Here is an 18,671-nt window from a genome sequence, read left to right as displayed (position 1 = left end):
GGTCTTCAGGAGTTGGCAGTGGAGAACACGCTATTGTACCTGTGTGCACCAGGTGAGTGGAATTGTTTTGATATTCTTGGCATGCACTGTTGAGCAGTGCTTTTGTAGCAGTTAACTGTGTAAGTGTTTGGTGGTCAGTGTACCACGAAGAATCTTGGGGGTCTGACGGGGCAGCATTGTGGTGGCTGCACGTGTAGATCCTCCACGGACCTTTTTGTGAATAATAGAGACGCCGATTGGACGCCTGGTGTGGCACGTGTGGTGCGCGCCCGGCCACACTGCTCTCGGAAAGACCTGTGGCTGTACCTGGGTAGCCTTGGGGACACATCTGAAGCGGTGCTAACGCAGCGGGCTCAGTCAGCATAGTCCCAAGAGTGAACCAGGAAGGCTGCGGGATGGTCTGTAGGTCGGTCTGTGGTTATACCTGTCTGACGGTCTCTTGGTAGTCTTTGGACTGCTTGGTTTTGGTATCTGTTGGTCTTGGAATCTTAATTTGATTGATTCTCCACGAACAGGAGTCGACGGGCTCTGTTCTTTGTTTGAAAATATGTCATTTTTGAGTATCTTTGTATGTATATACATAATATTGTCTTGTGTATGTTTTGAATGAGTGTGAGGTTGTATGTTTGTGAATGTTTGAACATGGTCATGTTTGGAAGCCTATTTGTATGACTGAGTGAGGAACGCATAATGACAATAACCATGCCGTGTTTTAGCAAATTGAATTGTTTTAGATGTTGTTGTCGCCCTAATGATACACGTTTGGCTGAAAGTCAACCTGCCCCGCCTGAGGGCAGCCCAAATTATGATATGTATGTAAAACATGGTATTACACATCTTTTGTTTAATACACTATGGCATAAATTATACTAAGGACAATGTGGAATTACAATGGCCCTTAACCGGGTCTGTTGATTTGAAAAAGATTAATTTTCTGCAGGATCGATTATTCTCTAAACGTAGTCGACAGTCAATGTTTGACTCCCAAAACATGTGGCAGAAGGAAGCAAAGCGTAGACGTATGTGGGAGGAGAAAGTATATAGGATGGAAGGAAATCAGACGATTACGCAGAAGGCTATAGCTTATGATAAAGCACGGATGGAACAAGGGATTGATTGTGCAGACAGACAATTTAGATTGCAAGTGGATAAGACCTATGTGGCTAGGACTGACACGGAAGATGAGATAGAGGATCTATTGGATACTTGTCCACCTCCACATTATGCTCCGCAGAGTTTATATCCCGTTGTTCCCCCGACTTTAGTACAGGCCCCTTCAGCTTTTGCCCCTGTTGATTCCTCTTCCCTTGCCTCTCCGGGAACGTCCTCTGTTTTGTCTCCCACAGTGTCTGAGATGGCTACTTTATTGCCTGTTACCCTGCCGTCTTCTGTTATGTCCACAGCTGTTTTGTCTCCCCCCACCCCTGTGTGGGCTTCCTCTTCTGCGAGCACGACCACGTCTCCAGCTGTTTCAACTCCGTTTCGTGCTCCGGGGGATTTCAACACACAAAAGTTGTTTACTCGTTTGGCTGTAGGGCAGCATGAGAAACAGATGATTGAGGATCAGTCATCCCAGTGGATGCGACAGCCTATTTACAACATAACTGATATATGGAATACGCTTCGAGACTATGAACCTGTCATGCAGCAACATGCCTTGAAACATATGGCTGCACGTATCATTACTCTCTGGGAACAGTGTTTTCCAGGAGGGTTGGCCCCTCAAGTGATGTATGACATCCGGGACAGTAATCCAATGTTCTCTCTTGTAACTATGATTAATGGACTTCTTAAAAATTGGCATGACAAATGTCTGATTGATGAAGATGAGTTTCTATACTTAAAAGTGAACCGTCCTAGATACTCAAGTTTGTATACCTTACCAAAAATTCATAAAGACCTCCCTTTTCCACCAGGGAGGCCGATTGTGTCTGGTATTGGTGGACCAACAGAACGTTTGTCACAATTTGTGGACCTATTTTTAGAGCCAATGGTGGTTAATCTACCTTCGTATATTAAGGATACTAGGCATATTCTAAATATATTAGGAGATATCACTTGGGACGCAGATATGATGCTTGTAACACTCGATGTGGTATCATTATATACCAGTATACGTAATGACCTTGGTTTGAAAGCGGTTAGCCATTTTCTTTCTAGAAGACCGGCTAGCCATTGGGAACACACCCAAATGCTGTTGACTATGACGGAGCTGATATTATGTAATAACTATTTTCTTTTCAAAGAGGAATGGTTCAGGCACACCCAAGGAGTGGCTATGGGCTCTAGATTTTCACCGGCCGATGCCAATCTGTTAATGGGCTGGCTAGAAGAGAAAATGGGATGGCGTCCATCAGGCAGACGTTGGAATGATCAGATCCTCTACTGGGGACGCTATATAGACAACTGCCTCATGATCTGGACAGGCACAGTTGAAATGTTGCAAGACTTTATAGGCTATCTTAATAACAATGATATGAATATCAGATTCACATCACATGCAAGTTCTACTAAAGTGCTGTTTTTAGATGTGGAATTGTATGTAAAAGACAATAAGAGTCATAGTAAAATGTATCGTAAACCCACTTCTTGCAATGCTATTTTGCACGCAGATAGTGCACATCCCCGACACCAGAAGAAAGCTATCCCCTTTGGTGAAATGATGAGGGCCCGCCGTAACTGCAGCGAAGATAGTCAATTTAAGTTATGCATCGAGGACATCGAAAGAAGATTTATTCACAGGGGTTATTCCAAACAGGATATTACTAAAGCCAAACAAAGGGCTCTTAAGATCACTAGAGCATCTACTTTGAGGCCGACCCATATTATGTAATTGAAAACACCAACTATTAGGATGGTTACTGATTATACTTCTATCAGTAAAACCTTAAAACCTTACATAACAGCTTAAATAAGCACTGGCACATCTTGCAAGCAGATACGACATTGCAAGAGTTTCTCACTGACAAACCACAGATTACATTCCGTAGAGGAAAGACATTAGGCTCGATATTAAGTCCTAGTTATCCCATGAATAAACGACAGGAATTATGGTTGACGCAATTTAGTAAAGGCTTTTACAAATGTGGTCATTGTGGTATGTTTAAGTTTGCAAGAGACAAAACTAAACAATTTAAAGATGTTAAAGGTCAAATGTATGACATGTTAACCAACATAAACTGTAGTACTAAATATGTTATTTATGTCATCACCTATAAATGTGGAAAAATCTATGTGGGCAGCACAATAAGGGCTTTAAAAGATCGTGTCATTGAACACATGAGAGCAGTGAAACATAATGATATCAGATACCCCATTGCAGAACATGTTCACAACTGTACAGCACAGGGTCTATCAAAATCATTTCAATTTTTTGGCATAGAGCATGTCAAGCTTGACCCACGAGGTGGAAATAGAGAGCTCCAACTGCGGAGACATGAGGCTAAGTGGATCATGCGCTTGAGGGCGGTTGAGGAGGGCCTTAATTATGACCAAGAGCTACAGTATTTTTTAAGGGAATAGATAACGAAGAGCAGCGAGACAATCTTTTCTGTGCAATTTCAGTAAGTGAGGTGTTATAACAGACTACTTTAGAGCATATTTTATAGAATGGTAAATCAAGATGTAACTTCTGTCACATGAGGGCTTATTATGGTTGCGGTTTGTACTTTTATATATATGGCTATCACTATAATGTATTAGTGATGGTGTTAATGGTGGCATAGTAGGTGTATATTATGGACATGACTGAAAGGATTCATGGTAGTTGCACTTTAATTATATCCTAACTGAGGAATAATATATACTTGTTATTCTATTCACTTCTAAACTCGTGATATGCATACTTTTACCTGACTTGGTTGCGATGTTAAGCATTTTAAACGCTTTAAAGATGGCGCCCATAGACGGAAACGTGGGTAGTCACCTTTTCAATTGCTACGATTTCAAAATGTATTGTAATTTCATTGCGTACATGCATTTGCAATCGGATAGGCGGTATTGCAAGAGGTGAGACATTAAGATTTTGTCATATTAATTTGTACTCGTATCTCAAATAGAGAATATTTCACCCGATTTGGATGCGGGTTTATGTATTTCCAGCAATCTTTCAAGATGGTGCTAGTAGTGGGCAGACGTTGGTAGTCACCTTTTTGATTTCAATACGCTTAAATACATGCCGGCTTTGCAACCTCACTGCCTACAGATACCTGTATTCGGGTTGGCGGGTGTATCGAGAGGTGAACAAGAGTTAACACCTTGGAGGATTGGCATGATGTACTTACTATGTTTGGGATCTTACAATTAGTCTTCTGTATTTGAAATTTTAGGGCTCTTACTTCAAGATCTGTAATTGTTACGAAAATTTGGAACTCTGAGGGAAGTTAAACGAGAATATTTAGAGGTAAGACCTACTAGGTTGCAAGCGGTCAAGTAATTAAGTGAATGATTAGCTTATGCCTCACGTGTCTTGCAGTTGCTAATACTTGTATAATTTCTTGCAATACTTTAGAAAAGAAATTTTGGACCGAAGAATAAAAGGTATTGATTTATTAAATACTTGGGGATTTCACCGAGCATGCCTTTCACTAGGGCAGGTGATATCATTTACACTGTGAACGGACACTGTGTTCAATGGGATCTAATAGGACCTTTGGGTTATTTATCAATGATACAAAAAATACGTTTTTTTATGGACCACTGCATGTTAAAATACACTATAGAAATGTATTATTAGTGTGTTTAATAATTGAGCACTCATAAAAGACCGCTTTGTTTATTGATTTTGTTTTTGAATAGTTTTAGATATGCACCTTAGTTCTTTTACTCTACACCAGTTTGTATTTTGGGCTTTCTAAGTTTATTTGGTATACGGACACTGTAGACTCCATTTTGTTATTTGTATTGCTTACAGCCCTGAGGAAATCATCTGGGTTAATCCCGACAGCGACGAAATGCGTTGGGAGTGGAAGATTCTATTGAAAATTAAAGAAGATTGGAAGACCGAATGAATATTGTTCTTCTCTAAACTACTGTTATATTGTCTTAAAATTTGCGTGTGCATCGACATAAGTAATCAGACATCCAGGACAGGGCTCATAAGTCTGAACTTAGTCCAGAAGAAGTAGATAAAAATGTGGAGGTTTTATTATCGAGGACGGATGCATCAAAGGTGTCCCTCATGGGACACTCAGCATCCTATGCAAGAAGTTCATCCTATCCTTCATGCCGAAATACCGGAATTAAAGGATGACCATGGCGTGGTGACTAGACCTCGCGTAGAGGCTCGAGTGCAGGAGCAATGGGTTTATACCCCTTGGAAGAGGAGTGAAGTCCTCTCGCTAAAATCACAATTACCGTACCCTGGTAAGAATCCCACGGCTTATTATAAAGAACTCACGGAAGCGGCCTCTTCGGCCGTCATGACCTTAGCTGACATAGAGCTATTTTTTGCATTGTTAGTTCCCGTTGACATATGGCGTCAGGTGCATGATCAGGACCATGCTCAAGAGTTAGGTGAAACATGGGAGCAGATAAAAGATTGGGATAAGGTTCGTAAGCCTGGGGATAAGCCGAGACCTGAAGTATTGGCATTACTCTGCCGTATTATCAATTACATGAATCATTTAATTCCTCCTCGTAAGGTGGATTGGGACAAATTGACTGCATGTAAACAGAAGAAAGATGAAAGTGTCTCTGATTTTTTTACTAGATTCGAGGGTGTATTCATTGATTTTAGTGGACAGGATTTATCATTGGAGGGCGGTATACGATTATTTGTTAATAGTTTTGTGACCAATTTGTTACCAGAAGTCTCTGCACGGCTACAAGCCACTGAAAGTACTTGGACCACCTCCACACCCTCGGTAATATTGAGTATGGCCCAATATTATGAACATAGAGAAAATGAGAGTAAGGATAAGACGGAAAAGAAAATGAAGGACCTTAAAACGCGGTGTTGTTGCAACAAGTTGCTCAAGGACGAGGTAGAGGAAGAAGCTGTAGAGGTTTCATCCCGAGGGGGGCGGGAACTGGACGAGGCAGAGGGCCGGCTGTTGTTTTGGGAATAAACCAGTGTGCTTATTGTAAGGAGGAAGGGCATTGGCGATCTGAGTGTCCATTGTTGCTAGCCCAGAGCGGGGCTATAGGAAGTAGGGGAAGAGGTCGGGGAAGTGTGGATTGCGGTGATATGCGACGACAAGAGGCGACGCAAGTTGGACAAGAAAATAATTATTTTGATAATCCAAGAGGTAGGCAATATTATAATGAAGAGTGTGCAATGGATGCGACCGAAGAGTATGCTTATACATAGGATAGCCGTGGACAGAGTGAGGGCCAGGTGTCAGTACCCATTGATCAGCAAGGACCTTATGTAGAGGCGCATTTGATGGGGACATCTGAAAAGTTTTTAGTTGACACGGGTGCAATGAATAGTTCTATCTCTCGTTCCCTGGTCCCAGGGGCTGATCTGTCCGGGCACAATAATGTTTCAGTAGGATTCTCGGGAATTCCGGTAGTGAGCCCCATCTCCAAACCTATTCCTTTTACAATTGGTCCTGTTACGATAGACTCCCTGTTTCTTTTGACTTCCCATTGTGGCAAAAATTTGTTGAGTTTGGATTTGTTGAAGAAATTACATGCTAAGATTCATTGTTCGCCTGATGGTGTTTACTTGACTATTAATTCTCTTGGGAAGCATACTTTGCAGTGTTTCACTAAAAATGAACCCCTCCCTCCTGAGTTTGCTGCTATTCCAGCAACATTGTGGGCCACTGGTGACACGGATGTAGGATTATGAAAGATTCCGCCGGTTTCTATTACTTTGAAACACAATGCTCGGCTTCCTCGTATACCTCAGTACAAAATTTCTCCGGCTGGCAAGAAGGCTTTGCTCTCCATCATACAAGATTTGGTTACAAAGGGTGTAGTAGAGAAACAGCTGCTAATGTGTGTAACAGCCCCTGTTGGTAGTGATCCTGACTATGCTGATACCTATAGTTTTGTGATTGATTTGCGCGAAATTAATAAAATAGTGGTGCCCCATTACCCTGTGGTTTCAGACATCACTACTATTCTCACTATGATTCCTCCTACTGCTAAATATTTCTCTGTGATTGACTTAAAAAATGCCTTCTTTAGCATTCCGATTCATCCTGATAGCCGCCATATTTTCGGCTTCTCATTATCTGGTCGCAGCTTCCGGTTCTGCCGCGCTCCCCAGGGGTACACGGTGATTCCTAGTATCTATAGTCCAGCTTTGAAAACATTGTTGGATGATTTGGTCTTGTAATGTGCTTTTGCAATACGTAGATGATTTATTAGTGGCCTCTGATACCGAGGACGGTTGTAAGGAGGCCACTGTACGATTAGTGTCTCATTTGGCTGCTAATGACAATAAAGTATCCCTTTCTAAATTTCAATATTGTCGACAGGAGGTGACCTATCTCGGTCATCTACTGTCGGAGGAGGGAAGGAGACTAACCCCTGAGCGTGTGACTATCATTTTTAATATGTCTGTACCTCGTACTCAGCGTGATGTTCGTGCATTTCTTGGCATAACTTCCTACTGTCGCCAATGGATCACTAATTTCTCCCTTCTTACTAAACCTCTTCTGTACTTAACCACTAAAGATGTGCATGAACCTTTACCATGGACTGATGCTTGTCAAGATGTTTTTGACTCTTTGAAATCTGCGCTTTGTTCTGCACCTGTTCTTGGTACTCCTGACTACCGAAAACCTTTTGTGCTTTACGTACACGAGGTGGATGGTTGCTCGCTTTCTGTGTTAACACAAGGATTTGGTGGTAAGCAAAGACCTTGGGCCTATTTCTCGGCGGTGATGGATAACGTCGCCAGAGCACTCCCTACCTGTTTAAGGGCCACTGCTGCAGTTGCGGTGGCTATTCGACAGTCGTATGGGCTCGTTCTGAACACTGACCTCACAGTGATGGTACCGCATGCTGTGGATACATTATTGAACAAAACAAAGACCCAGCACCTTACGAGTGCGCATCTTACTGGATACAAATTGACTTTGTTTGCCCCACACATTATGATTAAACGATGTGCCACTCTGAACCCTGCTACGTTACTACCCCTCCCTTCGAATGCAAAGAACAATGATTTTCATGATTGTATATTTCGGACTGAGTAAGAAACGAAGAGACGAGTAGACCTGACTGACACTCCTCTATCTGACCCTCAAGGGGAGTTGTACGTGGATGGCTCTTGTTTCAAGTTACCAGATGGCACGACAACTGCTGCATATGCGATAACTACCCTTCACACTATAGTTGAGGCTTCTCGAGTACCCTATCAGTCAGCACAGGCGGCTGAATTAGTGGCATTGTTTCGGGCCTGTGAGTTAAGTGAAGGACTGAGAGTAAATTTTTACACTGACAGCCAGTACGCCTTTGGCGTGGCTCATAGTTTCGGCCGACTTTGGGCAGAAAGAGGTTTTCTTACTTCTCATGGTCAGCGAATACAGCATGGTACTTTGATTTTGTGATTACTGACAGCATTGACATTACCAGAAATAGTGGCTGTAGTTAAATGTAGCGCGCACAAGGCAGTAGTTGATGCAGTGGGGGAGGGTAATGCCTTTGCCGATCAGGTAGCTAAGGAAACTGCGAAATCCAAATTAACCTCAATGTTTGTGACTAGCTCTGCTAGGTGGGTGGCTGAAACAGAAATGTTTGATAACACCATGGAGAGTGTCCGATAAATACAGAAAGAAGCTACCCCTATTGAATTGGCTCACTGGAAAGAGCGAATTGGGAGATTAGATGCAGATGGTTGTTGGATTGATCTGACCGAAAGGCAACGGTGGTTGTTGCCTAATGCATTATGAACAATGCACATGGTTCAGCTCATATTGGGGTGAAAGGTATCTGTGCATTATTAGATCCTGTATGGTACAATCCCAATATTTCTAAGACTGCTGCTCATTTGGTGCAATATTGCATGGTTTGCCCACGACATAATCCAGTGGGTAGGGAGCCTGTTCTGAGTGGAAACTTTGCACCCCCATCTTTGCCTTTTGAGGTGCTTCAAATTATATTCAGCTGGAGCGCGTTAACAATTTGAAGTATGTTCTGGTCGTGGCATGTGCTTTCAGTAAATGGGTGGAAGCCTACCCGACAAAAGAGAACACTGCTTTGGCAACTGCAAAGGTGTTGGTAAAGGAGCATTTCCCTCGCTACGGATTGCCTCGTGTTATCTGGAGTGATAACGGAATATATTTTAATGCAGAGCTCATCACACATATATGTAATGGACTACAGATTAAACAAAAATTTCATGCGGCTCGACATCCCCAGTCCGCTGGGTTGGTCAAGAAGTATAACGGGATACTAAAGCTCAAATTAGCTAAAGTTCAAGAGAGTACTGGATTAAAGTGGCCAAATGCTCTGCCGCTGGCATTAATGTCGATACGAGTTACCCCACATTCTCGTTCTGGTTTGTCTCTGTATGAAGTCATTTTTGGGCACCCTGCTAATGTTTGGGGCGTCCCGAGATCTAGGACGTTTCGTGATATAGAATATCCTATGCTGACAGATTATTTGTATGCCTTACTTTAAGATCTTTGTTCCATTCATCAACAGGTCTCAGCAGTCTTGCAGCCCCTGCCGGAGGGTCCTGGACATCGCCAGGAACCAGGCCAGTGGGTTCTGGTCCGTAACTATCAGCGGAAATCCAGTTTGGATCCTCGTTGGTCTGAACCATTTCAAGTTTTGTTGGCCACGCGGACGGCGGTAAAGGTGAATGGCAAGCGACACTGGATTCATGTGTCACATTTGAAAAAACTACCCCTCCCACTTCCATATGATCAGCGAATCCAAGACGGGGTTCTGACTTGGGAAGGTGAGCGAGTTCCTCGATTCATCCCTTTTTCTGATGCCCAGGTAATTGGAGAAGGACAAGGAGAAGGTGCACCAGGTTCGGAAGGGGCTTTGTCATCAGCACAATTGATCGCCCCAGATTCTGTTGTTCTTGCAGCTAACCCAGAGGCTCGCAGTACCCCTGTATCACCGGATTTGTTATCCTCCGTTTTGTTCTCTGATCAAGAAGTGCCTGGCCATACTCGATACAACCTGCGGCCCAGAAAACATCGCACACCAGGTGAACATGATAGGAGATAGGGGGAGACTTGAGTGATAGGGTACAGACCTGTGCTATGAACGTCTGTTAGATACGCTTCTGGTGTACTGAGCGAGACACTGAACTGAACGCGCTGAGAGCCTTGAACATTTGTCCGCTCTGTTCAGAAAGAAAGACTGAATTTCATGTTGAAAGGGGCCCAGGTGTCAGCAGGTGAGCAGTGAGGCCTGGCTGCGCAGGGGAGGGCAAGACGGGTTCAGGGACCAGCGACCAGGGGTACAGCAGGCGCACAGGATCGCAGGCAACTCGGCTTACGATGACGGCCTCGTGGTGGGGTGAGAGGTGCCGCCCTGGCAGAGACATTGGACATTCCGGAAGAGGACCACACCCAGGGCGACGTGCTTTTTATTCACACCCCTACACTGGCCTGGCGTACGCCGGGCCAGCCCACTGCACCCACGCTTACAGGAGGGGACGTAACAGGCTACATTTCCGCGATCTTCCCCCCTGGCTGGGGTGACATGGTTGCGTCCACTGTCCACTGCACTCCATACACCAGCGGTATATGTCGACATGGATATGGGTGTGGTCTGAATACTGCAGTCTGTCCAGCACATCTTCGCCACACTTGGCATTGTGTACATTCTCATTCATGGGTCACTTGCCTCCTTCGCACATGCCTGGTTTTCACCTCTCCCCACAATCTGCTTTTGTGTGGCTGATGTGCCATGCCATTGAAGGCTCATGTACATGGCTAGCCTAGGTTGCCACAGTAAGTTGTGCTGTTGTGTCTGGTTGGTGGGCATGTTGTTGGGCATATTATATGTGAGTTTGTAACGTGTGCATTCCCAGTGTTGTGAGTTGCATGGTTGTGGAGTTGAGGTGTGTGGTGTGTTCATTTGGTACTTACCAATGAGCAGTGCATTTCCTTGGGTGCCATCCTGGTAGCACTGGTTGATGATGGACTCTCGGTAGAAGTGGTATCATACACACTGCCTGGGTAGTTGCCGACGAAGTTGGTGGCGATTCCCCGTTGGTTAACTGTTGCCTGCACATTGATGGACTGCTTTCCGTTGTGGTAATTGCATGCAGTGTCACCAGGGGGCACAAGTAGTACATGTGTGCAGTCAATTGCCCTCTAGCACGTGCGGGAAGCCAGCTATGGTGTAGATGCCTTGCTTGGTCTCCAGCTGTTCCTGCGCAGTGTGGAGGGAGTATGGGTACTAGGGGTACCAAGCTGATAATGGCAACCAGGACAGGTGTGAGGGACTTGGATGGGGCTGGCTTTGAGACTCCTCCAACTCTGGCGGTTGTTGGTTGGGAGGTAGAAGAGGCCAACAGGTGCAGCACAGCCAGCAGCTTTGTCTGAGGTGAGATGTTGGTTGTCCGCTGTGTTGGTGCCGTCAGCCTGTTGGGCAATGATGGTCAGGATGCGTAGGATGGTTGTCCTTTTGAGCCTGTAGTGGACAATGACATTGTCTGGTGTTAGGTCTGTGGAGCTGGTGCTTTTCCTGAGGGTCCGCTGTCTTTGTCAACGTTGCCTTTGTGGTGGTCCGGGGGGTGGCGGTCCTGGGGCTGTTGGCGGTGGGTGTTGTGGTTCCGAGCTGCATGATCAGTGGCTCCATGGTGTCTGTTGGTCTTCAGGTGTGGCTGTGCTCTGGGCTCCCTTTTCTGGTGCCGGTTGTCATCCGACTTTGCACCAGGTCAGAGCAGGTGTTAATTTCCTGCTGCTAACGTGCCTTATCGCATGTTTTGTGATCTTATCGCCGATCTGGCTGGTCGTTGAGAATGTTGAGGTGTGGTGTTGTCGTGGCTTTTTGCTCGGGAACGCCTACTCTGCATCTCATTAGCGATAGTTGCCGGGGTCATCTGTGGTGATGTTTTTTGAGGATGCTATCGCCGGAAAAATGGTGTTATCGGCTGTTTGCACCAGCTTGTGAATGGTGCGATAAATTTATTGCGACTTTGGCTGCGATAACATGCTGATAACTCGGCGATAGGTCCTTGAGAATATGCCCCATAATGTTATGTGGAATGACATTCCTGTTATGTTGCACATATGGCAAAAGGTGTGTCCAGTGCTGGCAGTACTTACCTCACAAACATATTCTGAAGTACTATGTAATCCCAATAAGTAGTCTACATGTCCACACATCCCCCCGAGTGTTAGCTCTCAGTGGCACACATACTAGCCCTTACATTGTGACCTTAGGCTTAGGATGTTGTGTATGCTCTGGAACTCACCTCTATGGACTATATGCATTAGTGCTATGGTCCTGGCAGTAAAGGTGTCTAAACAGTTATGCACATGTAGTTTACCCTTAAGAATGTCCAAATGGTGTGCTTTGTGTCCTGGTACCTCACATCACTTTCCATGTAGGATGGGCCTGGCCTACATGATGTTAGTGGGCTGCCTCAGTCAGTATAAGTCATGACCAGGGTTGAGGTTGGTCATCAGATGACCACCACAAAAGTGTGCATCCATGCTTTAGTTATGCTCAGCATGTGACATGAACACATGTATTATGTTGACACTTGATGAACGCTTGTGCTAGATGTCAACAAAATGTGTATCAACCCTACAGTGATCCTCAAACTACCAGTTACAGTCTGTTTCTACACCTATTGCATCTATACAGGACAACACCCATTAGAAGAAGGCCGTTTGGAGAGCCATCACCCAGAAGGTGCAAACCCTGGGGGTCTTCAACCAGCGTAGCGTCCACTGCAGAAAGAGGTGGGAGGACCTGTGGTGCTGAACCCAGAAGATCATGGAGGTCCAGCTCGGGAAGTCCTTCCAGCATGGAAGGGCTGTGTACCGGACCCTAACCCCCCTGATAGCCCGCCTACTGGCAGTGGCCTACCTGGAGCATGATGGGCAGTTGAGGGTCCAACAGCAGTTACATGGTGGTGATTCCTGGCCGGAGTTATACATGTAATATTGCCAACTTTGAGTGTTACAGACAGGCATTTCACCAACCATATTGGTGGTGGCCCATGTGCCACACACAAGATAAGTCATTGTTAGTGTAGGTCTGGTAGTACTATGCTGTGCCTATTGTCTTTTTGACCTGGAACACAGCATAATCATGTGTAATTCTCAAACTGTTATCAATCCTATTTAGTTACATCATTTTGCAATGGTATACAAGTGCCAAACCATATAAGGTGATCAACTAGCCTAGTATGAATATAAGGATGGAGTGTCGACAACTCCATCAAAGGGGTTATGACATGAGTGGACCAAAAACTTTGCAGGCTATGTAACATGCATGCATGTGATCGTGCTACATTTGAAGCCTTTAGAATGAATCATGAAGCAGGTGTGATATGTGGATTTCTTCATTATTTTCTGTTGATTTGTGATGGCCAGGTGTGGAAATGTAGTTGCAATAAACCCATGTTACATGTAATATCAGATACATCCAGAGCAAGCTGAGGAGATGGGGCCAACGTCAGTGGGGGCATAGCTGGTCACAACAGTTCCGAACGTGAGACATCAGACATGGAGGGACCCAGTGAGCCGAAGGGTGTGGTGAGTGCATCAGAGGACAGCAGCTCAAACTCTTCATCTACTGAGTCATCCTCCAGTGGACACTCCTGAGTGGGTGTGAACCCCACAACCTTCATCATTGCCTGCCACCCCAAGTTCAAGTGCCACTCTCCCTGTTTTCCCCCCACAAGTTGTCCATGCCTACTCCCCAATGAGAGAAGCAGTCACCTTCACCCCAGGCACCTCAGCCACAGCTAGCCCCACTGCCCTAAGTGAGGAGGCCAATGACTTCCTGAGGAACATCTCTGTGAGTCTGATTGCAGTCTTGAGTGCTATCCAGGGGCAAGGTAACCCGCTGACCCAAATGGTGTCCTACCTGGAAGGCATTCACACTGCAATTTCTGGCCTACAGAGATCTTTTGAGGCTCTGGCCTCCTCCCTCACGGCAGCCTTCCACCCATAGCAACTTTCCACCCCACCCCACCTCCTGCCCCTACTGTATCCAAATTCCCTATTCTCATTCCTATCCCAAGCACACACACACCTAAGCAAGCACACACTTCAACAGACACAAGCACCACACACAAACACAAAACATCAAAAAACTCAAACATGCATGCAGACAGCAGACACTCACCCACTCCCAGCATACTGGCAGACAACAAAGCAACACACACAGCCCAGCAGATACAACCATACCTGCAGATAACACAGCAACACACACAAACTCCTCCACAGACACAACCATGCTTGCAGACCACACAGCAAAACACACAGAACCCTCCACAGATACAACCATACCTGCATATAACACAGCAACACACACACAGCCCTCCAGAGACACAACCATACCCGCAGACAACACAGCAACTCACATAGACCCCTCCACAGATACAGCCACACTCGCAGACAACATAGCAACGCACATAGAACCCTCCACAACACCTGGCACATATACAGCACACAAAGACACAAACACAAATGCTCACAGTCACCCACACAACAGGCAGCAACACAACACACAGTGCAGACAGCAAACCCAGCTCACACTTCCACTCCCTCTTCCTTCCAAATTAAACTCCATCCTGAACATCCTACCTATTTTCCCCATGTTGGTGTCTTGTTTGCCCTTACCCCTTTGAAACCCAAGCCCTACCCTCCCAAAGTCCCAAAAAGCTCTCCCACACCCAAACCGATCCCTTCCACTTCCCCGTCCACCCCAGTGAAACAGCATCACCGCCATTCTGAATCCAGGCCAAAATCTACACAAACAAAAAAAAAAAAAATCCTTCCACTCCCCACTCCACCCCAGAGAAATAGCATCCCCACCCCTTGAACCCAGTAAAAAATCCCTACAAACCCAAGATGAACCCTCCCAAAGACAAACTCAACCCACCCTAAACCTCAGCCCCCTCTCCCAAGTACCATCTTTGAGATGCCTGCTGTGACAATAGATATCCCTTTGTGAGGAGTAAGGGCAAGTTTGGTGTCACAGCATTGTGCCGTGGCACAGAACATAACAATGGACTGGCCACTGGCCTTTATTTCCTCTGATGGGTTGTTCGTGTTGAAATAAAACTTTTCATATTTTTTAAGACATTGCTCCTGCCATTACTATTCTAACTATTTAATGTTCGAGTATTGTTAGTAATGTGTGACTATAGTTGTGTTTGTTTGCAGGGGCGGCTGGTGACATTTGAAAGTGGTGAAGCATAAATACTGTGGCGGGCGAGCGAGCCCGAACTACCTACGGTGGGGTTCAGGGGGTCTCCCCCGAGAAAATATTGAAAAAAGTGGGGGGCAAATGTTGCATTCTAAAGCAAATTTGAGAAGGAGGTGGCTTGGCAAACACATCTCTGGGAGTAGCCAGACAAGTCTCTTTGCACTTGCACAGATACATCACTCTCCCTGCATTCACATAGGCACACTACTCACCCTACACTTATAGACCCATTACTCACCCTTCCCTGACATCACTAAGCCTGCATTCACCCATCCACATCACTCACCCTGGACTCTTACAGGCACACTGCTCAACCTGCACTCACGCAGACATCACTCACCCTTCGCTGCACTGCACTCAATAGGTTTAATTTATTACAGTCTAGGTATTTGTGATACTATTTTTTTCAAAAAACAAATTTTAACAATATACAGAGAATTCCTTCAATTACATTGCTCATGGTGACCATAATGTGCCATATAGACAAAGCATTAAAACAACAGTGGAAATGATAACACCCTTATAGCATTCTGATTCGGTCCTGCAAAAATTCAGTCATTCCAATGTTGGTTTTATGGAAAATAATTATTTAAAATAATAAACTTATGTGAAACAGGAAACAGACAAAAATTATTTACATGTGCAACATCATAAAAGCGAATATAGATATCCTGCTTGGATCATAGCTAAGGCAGCAGTCAGCTGCAGCGCTTCATGACTTCCAGCCATGTGCATTGCTTAACTATTTATGCTTTTAAAGTGCCTGCTGCCAGTAGCACCAACAGGATTAAATAAAGGAGAGCAAATGTCAGAAGGCTTTGTTTAAACACAATACCGCAGTCCATCTGCCTCTCCAGGTGCGTGCACTCCTGATTATTGATATAGCGCTGTCATTTATAACAAAGTATGAGGTGCTGAGCAGGAGAGATGTTTAATATCCTGATTAATTAGTAATTGTTACCACAGGTGTGTGTATCCAGCGCTGTGCACCGGCAGCGTGTAAAGGGCTGACCTGTGTGTACCCAGAAGAACGTTATACCCAGCAAGGGCTATTAAGTAGTATAGGCACAGAATTGTAGGTCTAGGGCCGTCTGCATCCCATGGTGTGTAGAGTTGTGTATCGGGCTGCGCTGCCTATTACAAACTGCTTATACCTGGCAGTTATATACAGCAGTGTGCCATTAACTGAACATACTCTCGCATATGTGCTATCAGTATAGATTTTCATATAGTTACCACCAACATTTACTCACCAGTGGGAATCAGTGGCTGGACAGGGGGGGAGGGCAATATAAATAAACACACACTCTCTGTATTTCGGCCAGCTCTGAAACCTTGAGATTAAAACACCAAGTAACCCACCGCAAGCAATGATAATGCTCAGACCGAGCGGTGCCAACTGCCAGAGTCCTCTCAGCCACATCCGAGAGGCTAAGGAGCTAAACATACCAAAAAGGCCCATTTCCTCCCTACCTACACAGTTTACTTCGTGTGTCCCTCAGTAGTGAACGTGTCAGACTGCAGCAGTCTGCTCTCCACCGATACCTACGGTGCCTGTGATGTATGCTGACCGCTGAGCCGCTCTCCACGTCCGAGGGCTTCAGGCGCCAGCCGGGAGGCGCGCGTGCCGGAGCGCCTGTCGGTGCCCATTGTTCCTGGATGGAGCCATGCATGCTGGGCTTCTAACTTTAGTGCGCTGCGCTCCCAAGAGAGGGGCTGAACTTTGGGAGGACAGGACCACTAACGCCCACTCTCGGTCTTGTTATCTTCAGCAAAACAAAGGTGTGAACGAGCGGAAAAGTGCCGCTATTTTAATACAGGAAAACTCGCTAACATTCATTTCAAACTGCGTACCACAGCCATTTAAATTGAGGCAGAGAAGTAGAGTTGAGTTTTCTCGACCATCAATCACTACGTGCACCCAGTTGCGGCTCGCGGCGGGGGGGATGGGGGTGGTGTATGTGTTGCGCGGGGGGTATGTGTCGCGCGGGGGGGGGGTATCGCGCGTGGGGGGGTGTAAATAAATTTTTAAAAATCCTTATCCTACCTGAGGTCTGACTCCTGAGCACGTTCGCGCCGCCTCTGGTCCGTCCGTTGGCGCCTACAGCGGTAAAGCCCCTCTCAGGCTCTCAGCCAATCCTGGCACTGCCAGCAGCGCCAGGATTGGCTTAGGGCACGGTTACGGCTCGCCCGCCTGCCTATTAGGAGACCGAGGTTTGAGCCTCTGCTCAACCCTCGGTCTCCTAATGGGCATGCGCCAGCCAGAGCAGACACAAGTGCGCATGACTGGGCACGGAGCGAAAATTCACTCACCTTCCCCAATCATGCGCACTTGTGCTGCTGCCTGTTGCCCCTGCCTGGTCTGTCTGACAATCATGTCAGTCAACATGACGTAGGACCGCCCACCCCCGGGTGGGCGGGCGACGTCATGCTGACTGACATGATTGTCAGTTCTCCTCTTTGAACTTAAGTAAACTGATTCAGTTTACTTAAGTTCAAAGAAGAAGCCGATGCTGCGGGCGACGCTGCGGGCGGGGGGGCTACGCCCCAACGCCCTAATGGACGCACCGCCACTGTTTGTTTGATCCTTGAGCGCTGATCCATTTGAAGTGGTTAGTATGATGTGTTCTTGAGCCCAGTGCTGGATTTATACAGGACAAGGGGTAATGTTGGATGGATGTATATGTAGGATGAACTCAGATTGATGCAGACATTGCATTGGGTGTTGTATGATATGGTAAGTATTCTCCCGGCCAATGTCCACATCCTTTAGGTTACAGTTGTCCCTATAATGTATGTTGGGTATGTGTTAGGTATGTTCAAGTTGGATATTTGTTTATCCACGCATGGAGGGTGTTAACTTGTCATACATTTTTGGAGTGCTGCATGGACTTGTGGCCATTTTCTTGTGTGTGCCTTACACCCACTTTATCTAAATGTGTGGCACATGCTGTTCGTCCTGTGTTTGATGTCATGAGTTGCACTTGCACATTACCTACACATGCATGGCACTTGGTAATGCTGTTGGTTGTCCCTGTTATACTTCAGTTCACAGGTCCAGTCCACATTGAGTTTGTAAGGCATGTGCAAAATTGTACTGTGCCCCAGGGCCCCAACTTTTCCATTTGATAGTGGCATACCTATACAGCAGATAGTGTTTCCATTGTGCCATTAGAATGCTTCTCACACTGATTCTTTGTAATCCAATTGGCTGACATTGCCTTTTCATGTGAGTGATGGGTAAGAGTCCAATACAGAGTTGTAGCAGAGAAGGTGTGTTTCACTTTAATGACACATCCATACAGATGTTTCTTTGACATCAAAACAGGACCTGGGATATGTGCAATGTGAGTGTG

General features: G+C 45.7%; 1 protein-coding gene across 1 annotated transcript in view; it reads left to right on the top strand.

The window, feature by feature from the left end:
• Nucleotides 1-18,671, top strand: part of DYNLT2 (dynein light chain Tctex-type 2) — a 275,307-nt gene that overhangs the window by 182,057 nt on the left and 74,579 nt on the right. The gene's annotated exons all lie outside the window — the stretch shown is intronic.

Source organism: Triturus cristatus, chromosome 6 (assembly GCF_964204655.1).
Source record: "Triturus cristatus chromosome 6, aTriCri1.1, whole genome shotgun sequence".
Classification (NCBI taxonomy): Eukaryota; Metazoa; Chordata; class Amphibia; order Caudata; family Salamandridae; genus Triturus; species Triturus cristatus.
Note: the sequence above shows the minus strand (reverse complement) of the source record. Positions and strands in the feature narration are given on the sequence as shown.